Genomic DNA, 18,046 nt, shown 5'->3' with positions numbered 1-18,046 from the left:
TCCGAACCCAATCTAACATAGATAATAATATTACAATGTACCAAGATTGGGCCAAATCAGAGAGTTGTCTTGCGCACCATCCAGTCAGAGAGACGGACGGACATCGCTAGATCGACTCCAAATGTCCTGAAACGGATTTGGTCCAAAGAGACCTGAGGCCTACAACCATTTCTTCGATAAGGCACGTTTTGGCCGTATCAAATGATATATACCCTCTGTAGCAATATGGTTGAGGGTATAAAAATCCGAATAAACTTTCAAGAGCCGATAAACTTTTAAAAGAGCTAACGAGTTGCTTCTCTTGGCCGAAAGTGGTGAACTGCCGAATTTGGTTTTCTCCGCTACGGTGAGAAAACATTCGTTGTCCAGCAGTTTGTAAACAAACAAAATGATAGTGTTAACTTGCCAAAGAGGTCAGCTATAAATGTGCACCTTCGATTGGCCACCAGAACTCAAGCGACGGCCATGGCGATGGTGTGGGCCGCCATAAGAGCCGATGGTCGGTCTCCGCTCTTATTAATCGACCGTGGCATCAGAATAAATGCCGAATATTGTCGTGAAAATATTCTGGAGGGAGTATTAAAGCCCTGGGCACCCAAACATTTTGGTCGTAGACCTTGGACATTCGTCCTGTACCATCCCACTCAGCACGCCCAAGAATGGTGACAAAATTAGGTTCCTCGCTTCATTTCCAGTGCACAATATCCACCACAATCTCTGGATACCAATCGGTTTGACTATTGTGTCGGGAGTATTTTGGAAAGCTAGGTTGGCACTAAAAAATACAAAAGCCTCGATCAACTCAAGCAAACGCTTCCCCGGGAATGGGCCAAAATACCACAGAGCAACATTCGGGCAGTGTGTGGCGGTTTCATTGGCCGTTTGAACGCCATAATTCGTGCCAATTTGATGCAACTTCCGACATTTTCTGCTTTCATTAAAAATAAATAAATAAATAAATAAAAAAGTGTAAAAATTATGGTGTTTGACTTGTGCACTTCACCAGTTACTCTTATGGCAAATTTCAGAATTCTACCTCATTTTGTTTGTCCAATACAAAGTATTTTTTGTACTTTTTTTCGTACGCTTTTGAATATCCAAAAACCAAGCCTCTGTTCGGCCCTGCCGAACTTACTGACATTTTGTTTCCCTTTTCCAATTACACCACCCTCGTCCCGAAGCAATTCAGAGAAAATTTTCTCATTCATGGTTCGGCGGACAAACGTTACCATGGCAAATTTTATGGTTGAGAATTCGTCCCAGAGACAAACAACACAAATTTTCTAGATACAAACATTTTCAACGATATTTAAACTTTCACCTACACCACAGAAAAATCACACAGTGAGTCACTCTCAAAAAGAGAGTGAGAGCGAGAGAGAGAACGTCAAAGAAATTACCCACTATTTTCTTGTTAGGGCGAGAGCAAAGGAACAACAATTGCAGCAGTGGCAGTTATTGTAACACAGCGGCTAGGCTACAAAGGTAGCTATGGGATATTCGTGGCCAATATTTGACTGTCAGACAAGGCTTTGACTTTCGTCCAAACGGCGGACGTCCTTGTCGTGTGCGCGTGTATTCTCCTTGTCATTCGATTTATTATTTCCTTTTGTTGTAACACAAGAATAAAAAAGCAGAAAAATAAACGCAGTAACGTTAAACAAAATAAAAGAAAAATACTAAGCTACTGTCTTTGAAAAAATATAATTAAAAGAATTAACAACAAAAATTATCGGAAACAACCCAAAGTGTTTTATTGGAAGCAAATTGTTTAAGCAAAAATATTGTTGTTGTTTGTTTGAGTGAAAAAAGGTTGGTGATTTCTGTGTGAAAAGTGTTTATACAATAAAAATAAATAAATAGAGAAATATCCTCTGTGTCAGTGTGAGAAAGAAAAGTTTCCCTAAAAAATTAACCAATTTTCTCTATGGAAAAATAAATAAAAATGCCAACTGAAAATTGTGTATCAAGAAATAGAAAGAATAGAATTCTGTGAAAGAATATAATAGTTTTTTTTTGTTCTTGTGTGTGTTATGTGCGCATAATTTTTAGCTTTTTTCCCATCTTTTTTTCCTACATACCTTTTCCTGGAAAATAAGACGTGAAGAAGAAGAAGCAGCAACAGCAAACGTAGAAAAGCCCAAAAATCAAGAATACTTTGGCTAACATTTAACGCAATGCCTTAATGTATGGGTTATATTATAAGTGAGCATAGTTGTGTGCGTGTGTGTGCGTCGGTGTGTGAAAACTCTATGAAAATTCTAATGCAAAATTTCCATTATTATGTTCCTCCTGGTGAAAAACAACCATCCCCCACCAAAGGCAAAAACAACAAAAACAGTCAAGTGTTGAGAGATAAACAAGTTGCGAGCAAAAGAGCACATCAACATTGTGAGAGAAAGAGCCATCAACACGCATCGAAAAGAGAAGTAAGAATTTTTGATATTCTCCATTAAGTGGGAGTAAATAATGGATTGTTTATTGGAGTAAATTTATGAATAGTTGGAAAGGGTGGGGGGAGGGGGAATGTAGTGGGAGTTATCGTTTTGCTCTGTTAGTAGATTTTAGTGATGTCAAAAGTTTTGAGTGTTGAAAAATCGCAATATATCCAAAGGAATTTGAAATCAAATAATTTAAGAGTTGGAGAATGAGCTACAGAAAATGTTGAGGGCAAATACGGCTGAAAGAATAAAATGAAAATTAAGTTAAAGTTAAATAAAGTTAAATAGGCTCAGATTTTCAAGATTTCAAAGATTCTTTTTTTTAAATTTTTATAAAAAAAAATTGTCGAAAAGAAGGGGAGAGTGATATTTTTCCAGTAACTTTGAGCCAAATTAACCGGCTGCGGCCTACCTTTTAAAAAACAAGCGGCCGCCACGATTTTACAATCAACTCTCTTCCACATTGTTATAGGCTATACTTAATAGTTGATTTTTGACAGCGATAGTTCCTTTCCACTCCGGAAATTCAATTCCTGAAACGAAACCATATTACTTTAAATCGAGATGTAATTTCAAATGAGATGTAATTACCAAAAAAGGATTTTTTCCTGAAAATAGTTGAAAACACTTGAAAACAGCTGGAGATTCCTTTAAAATATTTTAAAATGATATGTGGAGGTCATACAAGAATTGAAACCTCGGAACAACTCTAGTTTAGTAAAAGCTCTCGAAATTTTTATTATACCCTCCATCATTCTATGGAGGGTACATTAACTTTGTCATTCCGTTTGTAACTCCTCGAAATACTCATGTCAGACCCAACAAAGTATATATATTCTTGATCAGCGTAAGAGTCGATTTAGCGATGTCTGTCTCGAAGTCTGTCTGTCTGTCTGACTATCCGTCTGTATGTTGTAATCACGCTATATTTCGAACGAATTGAGATGGAAGGCTAAAATTTTGCACACAGGATTATTTCGCCAGTAGGTTAAGTTCGTAAATGGGTCATGTAGGTCCACGTTTTCATATAGCCATAGCCTCATATAACGGTACCTCCCTATATTCGGTATTTTGTTGATTTTAGCGACATTATTCACCGGAATTGTTTCAAATTTGGTATTGAAGTTCGTAATGGACACTACAGCCTAGGACAGAAAAGTGTCTGTGCAGGCACACGTTTTAGTATAGCCCCCATGGTACCTCCCTATATTCGGTATTTTTATGATGCTACATTATTCACCGTTTATAATATGGTAATGGGTTATAACAAACAATGCCTATGTAGGTCCACGTCGTATAGACCCTAATATAACGGCTATAATCGCTATTTTTAAGATTTTAACCGAATTTTTAACGGATTTTTTTTTTTTTTTGAAAATTTCCAAATTCGTTTCAAATGGTCGAGGGTACTCAAAGTTCGGTCAGGCCGAATTTACTGGTTTTTAACTTGTTGTTATTTTGATTTTGTATCATTGCAAAGCTAATATAAAAACCTATCCAAAAAGTAGACGACTCGTGCGAGTTCAAAGGCCCATATCCCTGAATCCAAGAAAGATAATTACATATATTGCATCATTTTGGAAAGGTTATATTGTCAACAATAATTTGGCAAAATGACTCCCAAAATGGGGTCTTTTTTTGATATTTTTCGTATTAAAAAAACTGATTCCAAGAAAATATAATTTTGATACAACTCTCGAACCTTTTTAAATAAGGGCTCATGTCACTACTTGTTGGATAGGTTTTATATAGTTATATCATTAGCTTTCAAATTATACTTAAATTGTGGTATCCCGGATCTTGGACCAGGACTTTCAGTTTAAATATCAGGAAATCCAGGAACGTCTTAAAAAAATTAATAAATAAATATTTTCCCGAAATTAGGGTACACGTACCTACCTCTGGATTTTTTTTTTTCAAAAATTCGACAGATTTCACTAAACATTCGGTTTAATATTCTGACATACGGGTCCGTCTCCAAGAAAAAAAATTCTTTCCCGAAATGAGGGTACACATATCTACCTCTGGAAAATGTTTTCCAAAAATCCGACAGATTTCGCTAAACTTGAATTAATCCGCATACGCGAACTAACATTTTGGCCTGGGACTTGAGATTTTCACCTCTGGATATGATTAACATCGGCTACTCAAATCAACGTTTTATTAATTTGATAACCATTGTAAGTAGCCGTTTTTATACCCTCAGCCATATGTCTAGAGAGGGTATATATAATTTGTATGGCAAAAAACGTGGCTCATCGTAGTAACGGCTTTAGACCCTAGGTCTCTTTAAACCAAATCCGTTTCAGACCTTTTTCAGTCGATCTAATGATGTCCGTCTGTCTTTCTGTCTGGCACCAGCCAGAAGCACCGATCGAATACTCGAAGGGAGTATCTGATGTGATCCAAACTTGGTACATCGTAATTTTATTATCAAATTTAGATCTACTTTGAAGGTGGGCAATATTGGTCCACTCCTTCTGGTACCTTCCTCACAAAAGGTCGTAATTTTCAAAGAAAATGCACAGCGTTAGAAAGGATAATGCGATTTTGCTCCAACTTTGCAAATCCTAATTTTTGTATCAGTTCTAGGTTAGGCGCGAAAATTGACAATATCGGTTCACTTCATCAAGTACCTCCCCCACAAAATGTCAAAATTTTGAATAATTATAACTCGTATGAAGTGTGATGTAATTGTCCGATTATTCTCAAATTACACACATCACAATATTTTTATTAACCCAAGGTATGGTGTGAAGATGGAATATATCCGTTCATTCCTTCTGGTACCTCGCCCACAAAGGGACAAAATTTTGGATATCCATGAAGATCATAAAACGCGAAATTAACATCCGATTCCATTCAGACTTGGCACAACTCAAAACATCTATCAACGCAAGATCTGTTATAAAGATGATAGAGATCGGACTATTTCTTGTGGTACCTCCTCCTCAAAGGGTTAAAGTTTCGAATAAAGAAACAATTATTAAATCCGAAATAAGTTTCTCTTCATATTTTTACACATCCCATTATTTTACTAGCACAAGATCTGCTGTGAAGATGGAATATATCAGTCCACTCCTTCTGGTACCTCCCCCAAAAAGGGTAAAAATTTTGTTGTTGCAAAATGGTCAGGCTTATCCCTTTATTGTTGTTTTTATAAAAACAACGTTTGTTTATTAGTGGAGAACGATGGTAAAGTTTACCATTTAGCTTCTAAAACGCGAAATTAACATCCGATTCCATTCAGACTTGGTAAATCTCAATATTTCTATCAATGCAAAATATAATATAAAGAAGGTAGAGATCGGAACATTCCTTCTGGTACCTCCCCCACAAAGGGTCAAAATTTCGAATAGCCAGAAATTTGATATGAATATATAATTTGTCGGAACTCATGATTTCGCATAAAATTGAATATAAATCTTCGATTTCCTTCAAATGTTACACGTATCAATATTTTTATCTGTATTAGATGAAGTGGAATATTTCGGTACGCTATATCTGTTACCTCACGCATATTTCCACATTTTCCAAAAAATGTGCACATATTTCATATAAAGTATAGGAAGTAGGCGATATAGTCCAAATATAACACGTTTTAATATTTATATCAGACTTAGTCAGGTACAAATTGGGCAATTTTGGCCAACTGCTTCGAAACCTCCCTCATAAAGGGTCAACGGTTAGAATATGCATAACTCTGTCGGCAAAAACCGGCCGATACTATTTAACTTGTTAGCTTTACAGAACAGTGTAGCTTGTTTGTTCGGGATACCGTAGTATTTTGTTGTTGCAAAATGGTCAGGCTTTATCCCTTTATTGTTGTTTTTATAAAAACAACGTTTGTTTATTAGTGGAGAACGATGGTATTGTTTACCAGGGGGTAAGGCAGGGAATACTTAGGTTTCGGAAAGAGCCACCAATCCTCATCAGTTCCCTTGTTTTTTGTCTGAGATATTCTCCCCAGAAGTTATTTTAAAAATAACTTCTATGACAAAAACATTTTTTTACCCAAGTGACGAGATCGTAAGCTCAATAGAAGAGGAACCAAAGAATTAAATAAAACTAAAATTCTTTTGGAAAGTCTTCTAAATCTTACAACCGCACTTATGAACATTTACTTTCATAATCTTCAGGAATTTTCCTGTAATATTTTTTATTGCACGTTGTTATAAAAATGCTTTCCCGTTTTTTTTTTTGATTCTGCCTTTTTCCACAAAAATACGTTATAGTTTTGTTTTTGAAAATTCACCACAATTGCCAACACTGTTTAGGATTGCTCCATTCAAATAAATAGAGATTCTCTCCATTCAAATTTCGTTTACTCTTTCGGTAGTACTTCTCTCCATTTGAATATTGTTGTTGTTACGTTGCCTTCTTAGATTTGGGTGTTTATAATTTGTAATAGTTGCCGTTCTTCTTGTTGTTGTTTTTCTATTGAGAGCGATGAGAGTACATTCGTCTCGTTTTTGGTGTAAACAAAAATTTCATTAAAACTTTGGTAAATTTGTGCAATTTTTTTCCTCCAATTCTTTCATTTGCTTAACATTTATCTCTGTTGGTACTTTCTCAATTGATTTTTGTGTATATTTTGTCTATTTCCTATTTTCTTGCCATTATTTGTTTCCCCAGCTCATTCGTCTGTTTGCTTTGCATTACATTCGTGTAGATGAATGCTTTTTTTTGCCCTGCCGATGGAGTACATGGCAAGGTCGTTGATGAAGATTCTTCCGAGTTGCCTGCCTCCCATGTGTTGTAGCGGCGGCAGCTGTAGCTGCTTCAGACATACACAACACACATATGCCGACAGATGCTTGTCTGTCTTGAAGAAATGGGCATGGGATGTAAATATATCCATATGTACTTATAAATGGGCCTGGTAAATATTTGGGTATTCAAGTGGAGGATTTTTTTATGAGAGACCATAAGGAATATAATCTTGGATTTTTGGGGACTGGCTTGTAACACCTCGAAATATACATTTTACACCCCACAAGGTATAAATATTTTTGATCAGCATAAAATTCTAGCTCGATTTAGCGATGCCCGTCCGTCCGAGGAAATCACTATAGCTTCGGAACGAAATGAAGTAGGTTAATAAAATTTTACTCAAATGTATATTATGTCTGCAGAACTTTGGTATTGAAAATGGCCCATGTAGGTCATCGTTTTGATATAGCCCCCATATAATGATACCTCCCTATTTTCGGTATTTTGGTGATTTAAGCTACCCTATTCATTGGAAATGTTTTAAATGTGGTATTTGAAGTTCGTAATGGATACTACAGCCTATGACAAACAATTGTCTGTGCAGGTCCACGCTTTCGTATAGCCCCCATATACCGGCACCTCCCGATATTAGGTATTTTGATGATTTTAGCGACATTATTCACCGAATGAATATTATAATCGCTCATGACAAAAGTTGCCTATGCAGGTCCACGTCGTCGTATAGACCCTAATGTAACATCTAAATGGGATATTTTTAAGATTTTTAACTGAAATTTTAACGTTTTTTTTTTTTTTTTTTGAAAATTGCCAAATTCGTTTCAAATGGTGGAGGGTAATCAAAGTTCGGCCCGGTTTTTTCACTTAATAACGGATTATCAGATATAGATTGGGGGTTTTGAATACATTCTTAAGAATTGTTCAAGAAATATTGAAGCCCTAATGAGTAATATTTCCGGATATTTAAGGAATGGTTTTCAACTACCTGCAGAGCTATAATAAAATATTTTGTACTAAAAGGATACGAAAAGTACTAAAATGCACTAAAAATTTAATACTTTCTATACCATTTGGACGGATATAGCAAAAACTTAAAAAGCATAAATTATGTAATAAAAATTAGTTTCAATTTTAAAGGACCTCTAGAGTCATTCAAACTTTTCAAAGAATATTTTTTTAGGACCAGAGTCACACTAGAGTCAAAAACGTGATTTTTCAAAGAATTTTTCTTTAGGACTTCTAGAGTCACAAACGTAGATCTTTCAAATACAAATTTTCTCAGAACCTCTAGAGTCACAAATGTGGATTTTTCAAAGAAAAATTTTCCAGGACCTCTAATGGCACAAACGACGATTATTCAAATATTATTTTTTTTAGGGGCCTCTAGAGTTACAAACGTGATTTTTCGAAGAATATCCTTTTAGGACCTCTAGAGTCACAAAAGTGAATCTTTCAAATATTTTTCCAGGACCTCCAATGTCACAAATGTAGATTTTTTAAACAAAATTTTTTTCAGGACACCTAGAGTCACAAACGTGGATTTTTCAAAGAATATTTTTCCGGGACTTCCAATGTCACAAACGTGGATTTTTCAAAAAATATTTTTCCAGGACCCCTAATGTCACAAACTTAGATTTTTGAAATAATTTTTTTTGAGGACCACTAGGGTCACAAATATGGATTTGTCAAAGAATATTTTTCCAGGACCTCCAATGTCACAAACGTGGATTTCCCAAAGAATAATTTTCCAGCGCTCTAGTGGCATAAACGTGGATTTTTCAAAGAATATTTTACCAGTACCTCCAATGTTACAAACGTGGATTTTTCAAATAATATTTTTTCCAGGACCTCCAATGTCACAAACGTGGATTTTCAAAGAATATTTTTCCAGGACCTCCAATGTCACAAAAGTGGATTTTTCAAATAATATTTTTTCCAGGACCTCCAATGTCACAAACGTGGATTTTCAAAGAATATTTTTCCAGGACCTCCAATGTCACAAAAGTGGATTTTTCAAAAAGTATTTTCCCAGGACCTGTCACAAACTTAGATTTTTGAAATAATTTTTTTTTGAGGACCACTAGGGTCACAAATATGGATTTGTCAAAGAATAATTTTCCAGGGCTCTAGTGGCACAAACGTGGATTTTTCAAAAAATATATTTCCAAGTCGTCCAGTGTCACAAATGTGAATTTTTTAAAGACTATTTTCCAGGACCTCCAATGTCACAAACGTGGATTTTCCAAAGAATAATTTTCCAGCGTTCAAGTGGCACAAACATGGATTTTTCAAATAATATTTTTTCCAGGACCTCCAATGTCACAAACGTGGATTTTTCAAAGAATATTTTTCCAGGTCCTCTAGTGTCACAAACGTGGATTTTTCAAAGAATATTTTTAAGGACCTCTAAAGTCACAAATGTGGATTTTTCAAAGTATATTTGTAAGGACCTCTAGAGCCACACACGTGGATTTTTCAAAGAATATTTTTTTTCTAGTGTCACAAACGTGGATTTTTCAAATAATTTTTTTCCAGGTCCTCTAGAGTCACAAACGTGGATTTTTCTAAGAATATTTTCCAGGTCCTCTAGAGTCACAAACTTAGATTTTTCAAAGAATATTTTTCCAGGTCCTCTAGAGTCACAAACGTTGATTTTTCAAAGAATATTTTTCCAGGTCCTCTAGAGTCACAAACGTTGATTTTTCAAAGAATATCCTTTTAGGACCTCTAGAGTCACAAAGGTGGATCTTTCAAAGAATATTTTTCCAGGACCTCTAATGTCACAAACGTGGATTTTTCAAAGAATATTTTTCAGGTCCTCTAGTGTCACAAAAGTGGATTTTTCAAAGAATATTTTTCCAGGACCTCCAATGTCACAAACGTGGATTTTTTCTAAAAATATTTTTCCAGGTCCTCTAGTGTCACAAACGTAGATTTTTCAAAGAATTTTTTTTTTTGAGGGCCCTTTGATCCACAGAAATGGGTTTTTCAAGGAATAATTTTCCAGGGCCTCTAGAGCCGCAAACGTGGATTTTTCAAAGAATATTTTTCCAGGTCATTTATAGTCACAAACTTAGATTTTTCAAAAAATTTGGATTTTTCAAAGTATATTTTTCCAGGATATCAAGTACTCTAGTGTCACAAACGGGGATTTCATAAAGTATATTTTTACAGGACCTCTAGAGTTACAAACGTGGATTTTTCAAAGAATATTTTTCCAGGACCTCTAGTGTCACAAACGTGGATTTTTTAAAAATAATTTTTCCAGGTCCTCTAGTGTCACAAACGTGGATTTTTTAAAAATAATTTTTCTAGGTTCTCTAGTGTCACAAACGTGGATTTTTTTTAAAATAATTTTTCTACGTCCTCTAGTGTCACAAACGTGGTAAAATTTTTCTTAGGATCTCTAGAGTTACAAACGTGATTTTTCAAAATAAATTTTTTTCCAGGTCCTCTAGTGTCACAAACGAAATTTTTTAAAAATAATTTTTCCAGAACCTCTACAGCCACAAACGTGGTTTTTTCAAATAAAAATTTTCTTATGATCTCTAGAGTTACAAACGTGTTTTTCAAAATAATTTTTTTTCAGGGCCTCTAGAGTTACAAACGTGATACGAGATACGATTCTGAAATTTGATATTTAGATTGCTGATGATATTTGTGTTTGAGATTTGACGGTGGTATGGAAATGTGTCCTATTTTTAGTACGAATTTTTAAAATCATCTCCAATCTTAACCTTACACACAAACAGAGACCCTAATGCCACATTTTTGATTTCGAGCACGATCCATTCACACAATACCAGATTTGGTACCAATAAGTACTTTTCGTATAGCTATATTACCCATTTCCACAACGACTTCGTTATTTTAACCCTATCCACCAGCAGTTGCCCCATCTGGAACGAGCGACCATCGTTCCAATTTTAGAATTCTAGAAATCCATCCGTTTGCCCAATACAATGGATATAATTTTTCGGACCCTTTCGTTATTTAGGTATTCCTTTAATTCGAATTTCCAAAACCCAGCCTTATCTCAATCCTACAGAAAAACTTTGACCCACATGTAAAATTTCAAGATTCAAGCTTCAGTCCCTTTCGCCTGGGCTTAGAATTATTCAGCCACTCCTTTATAAATATATGTTTCGAAATTAATGCAGTGTCCACAAAAAATACCTGCATCTCATGAACCACCCATACATAGACCAATACCGTTAAGAACGTTGGTGTTTTTGTCACTTTCCAGATGCAGTTCACAGAAACAAAATCGGTTCAGGCATTCTCGAGAACATCAGTTACTAACACAAATTATTTAAAAATATATAGATTTACGAATTTTCATAATGTTGAGCGTTTGTTTTGAGGAATCCAAAAGAAGTGGACATATAAATCTTATGATCATTTCGAACTCATAAAAATCATCATTCTAGAATTTAGACATTTGTGGCTTAGGCGCCAGAATGAATCTGAAAATATTTTCAGGTTTCGCAATTGACTTGAGTTTGTTAAGAAGATTACAACATTTCGGAATCCCTAGCCAATGAGCTGAGTAAACGAAAATCATCAACGTAAGTTTATGCTTTGGAGTGGTCCTATTCTACTTTGGATTTGAATTAGTTAAGGACCCCAAAAAGGTTTTTTAATGATTTTAATTCGAATTTTTTCTCTTTTATTTTCCCACAGTACCTGTCAAAATTCACTTGCATACCCTTGTTATTTCCAACTTTGATATACAATTTTCATTTTGCCTCTCTGTGGTTCAAATTTCAATGCATTTTGTATTTGAGAAATTCTCACATTACAAATCCACTTAGTCTATTTCAAAATTAACCCAAATTTATTTCTCCTCTCTCCGCTGCTTATTTTACCCATTCCATGACACAAATATATATTTCGCGAAATATATCCCTTTTGCTTCTAGCGCGCACACCGCACAACATCGCAAGCAAAGAAAGCAATCCAATAACACTTAAATCCTCCAAATACAACAACAGCAATAACAACAACAACAACCACATTCTGGCACAATAGTGATAAATTACATTTCAATTACATTCATTCTTCTACTTTGGCAATCGCCAAAAACGCACACACTTACACACAAACACTTTGGCACTGGGAACTGCCAGCCGTGGAACGAAATGAAACGCCAAAGATGCTGGAAATAAAATGACGGGTGAAATGAGGAGAGAAAAATAGAAAAGTAAAAAGCAAACAAACACTGGAATCTAACGAAAAAATGAAAATGGGATTTCTTTGTTTTTATTTGATACATACAATTGAAATGAAATCGAGGGAAATCTTTTTAAAGGGGGCTTTGGTATATGAAAATTTTATATTTTTCGAAGAATATGATAAAGCTAGCTTCATTTCAAGGATATGGGAATTATAGATTGTAATATGGCAAAGGTCCTTTAGTGAAATTGGTTTGCAGACTAGAAAGTTCCCGCTACTTCGTCAGTAAAAACTCCACCTTTTCGTTTCCACAGTTCGTGTTCGGCATCAATTCAAAAGAACTCGAAATTTACAATTTATTCAGTTTGATCAATATTTGTTTTCAAATCTTGATACATCGTACAAAATGTTCGGACTCCCAAGGTTTTATATATTATTCATGTTTTTCCTTTTTCGGAAAGGATAATAGAGCGTGAAATAAACAAAAACTGCAACAAAGTCAAACGCCACAATTTTAACTTTTTTTTTTTAAATTTTATGGGATTTAAGCAAAAAATTTAATTTAAGTTTAGATTTGTTCGAATTCGCTGCCCGAATGTTGCTCTACGGTATTTTGGCCCATTCCCGGCAATCGATACTTTGGTATTTTTTTAGTGCCAACCTTGCTTTCCAAAATACTCCAGACACAATAGTCCAACGGATTGGTATCCGGAGATTTTAATGGCCATTGTGCGCTGGAAATGAAGCGAGGAAGCTGTAACCATTCTTTGGTGGCGCGTGCTGAGTGCGATGGTGCTGAGACCTGTTGGAATGTCCAAGGTCTGCGGACAAAATGTTTGCGTGCCCAAGGCTTTAATACACCCTCCAGAATATCTTCGAGGTAATATTCGGCATTTATTATGATGCCACGGTCGATTAATACGAGCGAAAAGCGACCATCGGCTGTTATGGTAGCCTACACCATCACCATTCTCGTCGGAGAGAACCAAATGAGGCAGTTCACCACTTTCGGCCAAGCGAATGGAATATTGCGATGTGTTCAGTTCACGAGCCATTTTTCGGCCACTGCGAAGTGGGTTTTGATCAAGTCGCTTCCTTACTTTTCGAACCATTTCTGCTGACGTTGCTGTCAGATGAGTGGCTTAGAAATGACAGCAGTCTGAAGTTGGTTGCAATTTTTCATCTCACCCTGTATAGTAGACATTTCGGGAACTACCTCTATATCTGAATCACGGACACTAACCAATACTAAATTTCGGAATATACGGTCTATATTAAAAAAAAATGAATTTTAGTTGAATTTATTACTTTTCCGAAATAACCCCTATAATTTCAAATACCAACTGTGATATCAATATAAAATTTCAGTTTTTCAGCTCTATTTCTGCACCCAACACAAATTTTAGTACCTTTTACTACTTTTTGTACAATTATAGTAGACAATTCCAACTATAACTTAACTGCAGACCTTAACATTTACCTCAATCTTAAATTTCGGCATTCCAGCTCTATCTCTTCACCCATTACCCCTTTTTGTACCACTTAGTATTTTTCGACCAATTATAGAACACCTTTTCAAAGCCACCACCATATCTCAATTCCAGATACCAACAGAGATTATCATTTCCATATCTCAATTCCAGTTATAAATTGAGACGTCAAAATCAACTTCGAGGATTCAAGCCCTACTACCTCACCCAATACCAAATTTGCAACCATTTAGTACTTTTCGAAGAAATAACGGCCATATATAGTATATTTCGTACGAAAATAGGACGCATACCCAAACAGCCGTAAAATCTCAAATGCAGATATCATGCAGTAATCTTAATATTAAATTTCTGATTTTTTTTTCTATCCCTTCACCTTATACCAAATATAGTACAATTAAGTACTTTTCGTACAATTACAGTACATATTTCCGAAATCACATCCATATGTCAAGACTGCACACTAACAGCAAATTTCAGATTTCAAGCTTTATATGTTCATTCCATAACAAATTGTACCAAATATAGTACTTGTACTTGTAGTTCACATTTCCAAAAACGCCAAAAATCGACCATCAACTGGGATCCTTATATAAAATTTCTAAATTCCGTCCTCATACGTTCACCTTAAACCAAACTGTTCCAAATTTAGAACCATTACTTACAGTTCCCACACATAGTACAGATTTTAAAAACACCTTCATTTATCAAACTTACTTTTCAACCTTGATTCTCATACCAAAATTCAAGTTTTCAGCTCTATCCGTTCACATAATACAAAATGGTGCCATAATAGAAGTTTAGTACAATTTCAGAACTTTTCCCATTGCGATCCAAGATTTAAATTTTTTTTTTGAAAAAAAAGAAATCCTTTTTATGGTAATTTGGGCCAACTGATGTCAAAAAAAAAAAAAAAAAAAAATAAATAAAAAAAATATATCCAAAATATGGGTTTCAGAAATGTATCCCTTCGTAAGGGAAGGAGGTATATTTACGGGAGAGGGGGATATTTTAAGGAGAATTTTTGAATTATTGACATATTACTCTTACGATTTTTCCAAATCGACCAGAGTAGCGAAATTGGTTAAAGTTAGGATTTTCTGCACTTCATCAGAGACTGTCACATTCCCAATTCCAGTAACCAAATTTCAGGGTTCTACCTCATTCCGTTTGTCCAATATAAGGACTTAAATAGTACATTTAAGTATTATTCGCACCATTTTATTACAAAATTTCCAAAAAACTCAGGCTTATCACACGCCTACGTACTAATACTGGCTTCAGCCGTTCACCCTGAGCCCAACTGTTTCAAATTTAGTACCATTTAGTACAGCTTAATTCTTATACCAAATTTCAAGGTTTTGGCTCAAATGTAGCATTTAAGACTTTTTCGTAATCAAAAAGCTTTGAAAATTTGAAATTAAAAAACTTCCACAAACCCTTGATACATCTATGCTCTCATTAAAAATTTCAGGATTCTGGTTCTTCCGATTGTCCAAGTATTACATTTTTAGTACATTTTAAGAATTTCAAAAAATCCACCCTTACCGTCGTCTTCGCACCAAAATTGACCCTGGTGAACAATTTTAAGATTTTAGCTTCAACCGTTTCGTGTGGGCGTTGACTATCGGTCATTTAGTTATTTATACCATCGACCATATGGCATTTAATACGGCCAAAACGTGCCTCATCGAAATAACGATTTTTTTGGTGTCGATCTAGCGATGTCCGTCTGTCTGTCTGTCTGGTGCGGACGATAACTCTCGAAGCCAGTATCCGACTGAATCCATACTTGGTACATCGTAATATTATTGTCAAACTTAGATCGAGTTCGGAGATGGGCAATATCGGCCCAGTCCTTTTGGTAACTCCCTTACATAGGTCGAAATTTTTAAAACAATATTTTATAACACAGAAAGAGAAAGGATAATCCGATTTTGCTCCAAATTTGCAAATCCTAATATTTGCATCAGTGGTAGGTCATGTGCAGAAAATTCAATCGGTCCACTCCATCAATCTACTCCCCCACAAAGGGTCAACATTTTCAATAATTACAACTCTTTTAAAATGTGATGTAATAGCTCATATTAACCCAAGGTTTGGTGTGAAAATGGGATGTATCGGTGCACTCCTTTCGGTACCTTCCCCACAAAAGTTTGAAAGAGAAACGGTAATCCGATTTTGCTTCAACTTATAAATCCTAATATTTTTATCAGTGATAGGTCAGGTGCGAAAATGGACAATATCGGTCCACTCCATCAAGTACCTCCCTCACATTCGGTCAAAAGTTTGAATAATTACAACTCTTATAAAATGTGATGTAGGAGTCCGATTGTCTTCAAATTTCACACATCCGAATATTTTAAATAACCCAAGGTCTGGTGTGAAGATTGAACATATTGGTTCTGGTACCACCGGCACAAAAGGTCGAAATATTTAACATTTTCTAAAAATTATCATATCTGAAAGTGAAGGAAGTAGCCAAAGTAGTCCAAGGCTGGCATGTCGGAATATTATATCATATTTATTTAGGTGCGATGCGAAATGGACAATATTGGCCCATTCCTTTGGAACCTACTCAAAAATATGAATAATCATAACAGAAGTCAATATATTTTTTAATAACCGAACGTTAGCTGAGGGTATACATCTGTCGGCAAAACCGACTGAAAATTTTCAACTTGTTTTTGTTTTGTTTTGATGATCAGTAAACTCGAATGCCAGATAACCAATCACGATAACCAATCCAATTCCAACTTCTCATACGAGTGCATATATTTCGTATGTCAATTTCTTCGGATGCATTTTAGCCTCGCATATTTCCGTAATTAGATTTGCTTACAATCATCCATCAGCATCGTCACTCTTCACATTTTCATTATCATTCAATGGCAATTATCTATTCAACCTTTAACACACACACACGCACACTTACACACAACCGACCAACCACAAAAACCAAATGAGAGACACCGCAGCAGAAGGTTAGCCATCAGGCCAAAAGTGACGAAAACTTAAGAAGATTGCACAGAAACCTCCTTCCTGCCAATCAAATTAAGTAACCAGCAACCCGTCAGGCAGGACAATGCATATTATCAAATCAAAACCCCTTCAGGCCCTGCCGACCAACAAACCCAGCCACACCACACCCTGGTCACCATAGTCACAGTCAGCCTGCATTAGGAGTGTGCAAAGTCTTGGTGAAAACCGATTACCACATAAGATAGTAGACTGTCGTAAAATGTTACGAGAGTCCATTAATGGGGCGGAGGGATACATTAAAATCACATTCATATATGCATATATCAGGCTCTTTCAATCTACAATGTTTCATGACCGATGCCTTGTGTCTGTTATTTTTAAAGCGCCACGAGCGAATTGAGTTCCCACACACACCCATCCACCCCCATGGTGTTAAGGGGGTGCGCCGAAAAGCGGGGCTGTCTTGCGCCAAATGTGTAGAATACGTGATTTTGCAACAATTGCATTTAGATTTTTTTTTTGCGACTTAATAACCGGATTATGGACATAAATGTTATTCCGACATTTGTGTTAAACTCACACTCAGTCACACACACACACGCATTTGTGTGTTTCCACCATTCCATGCAGAAACATTTGTGTCCGCCATGGTAAAATTGAAATACATAAAATTGCGGAATATACCAATTGGCAAACACACACATACATACTTATGTATATGGGTATGTGTAAATATGTGAGTGAAGAGTGAGACACATGTTATCCATAAATTCCAGTTTATGATGGGGTTTTGTGGGTGCGGGAACACTGGCTAACAAATTTTAAAAATTTTTAATGCGGAATGTAATTTGAACTGTAAGTTAAAAAGTATCAGTCGGTGTTGCCGACAGATTTATACCCTCAGCTAATGTTCGATTATTTAAATATATTTTGATTTCTGTTATGATTATTCAATCGTCTGACCCTCTATCGAGTAGGTTCCAAAGGAAAGGACCAATATTGTCCATTTCGTATCGGACATAAATAAATATGATGTAAGTACTGCGACGTGCCAAGTTTGGACACTTTATATGAGATATATGATTATTTCTATAAAATGCTAAAATCTGCGTGAGGTACTAGATATTGTCGACCAAGGTACCGGAAGGGGTTCGCAGATATACAGGGTGAGCTAAAAAAATGCAACAAAGTCAAGCGTTATAATTTTTACATTTTTTTTTAATTCTA

General features: G+C 35.6%; 1 protein-coding gene across 1 annotated transcript in view; it reads left to right on the top strand.

Moving 5' to 3' along the window:
* The first annotated feature begins 1,478 nt into the window (after positions 1-1,478).
* The window catches only part of LOC101891589 (uncharacterized), a 217,936-nt gene continuing 201,368 nt past the window's right edge, over positions 1,479-18,046 (top strand). The window contains exon 1 of the mRNA XM_020037100.2: positions 1,479-1,812. The gene's annotated coding sequence lies outside the window, so the exon portion shown is untranslated. The remainder of the gene's footprint in view (positions 1,813-18,046) is intronic.

The sequence above is a fragment of the Musca domestica genome, unplaced genomic scaffold (genome assembly GCF_030504385.1).
Source record: "Musca domestica strain aabys unplaced genomic scaffold, Musca_domestica.polishedcontigs.V.1.1 2, whole genome shotgun sequence".
Lineage (NCBI taxonomy): Eukaryota > Metazoa > Arthropoda > Insecta > Diptera > Muscidae > Musca > Musca domestica.
This window is presented reverse-complemented; position numbering and strand designations above follow the sequence as displayed.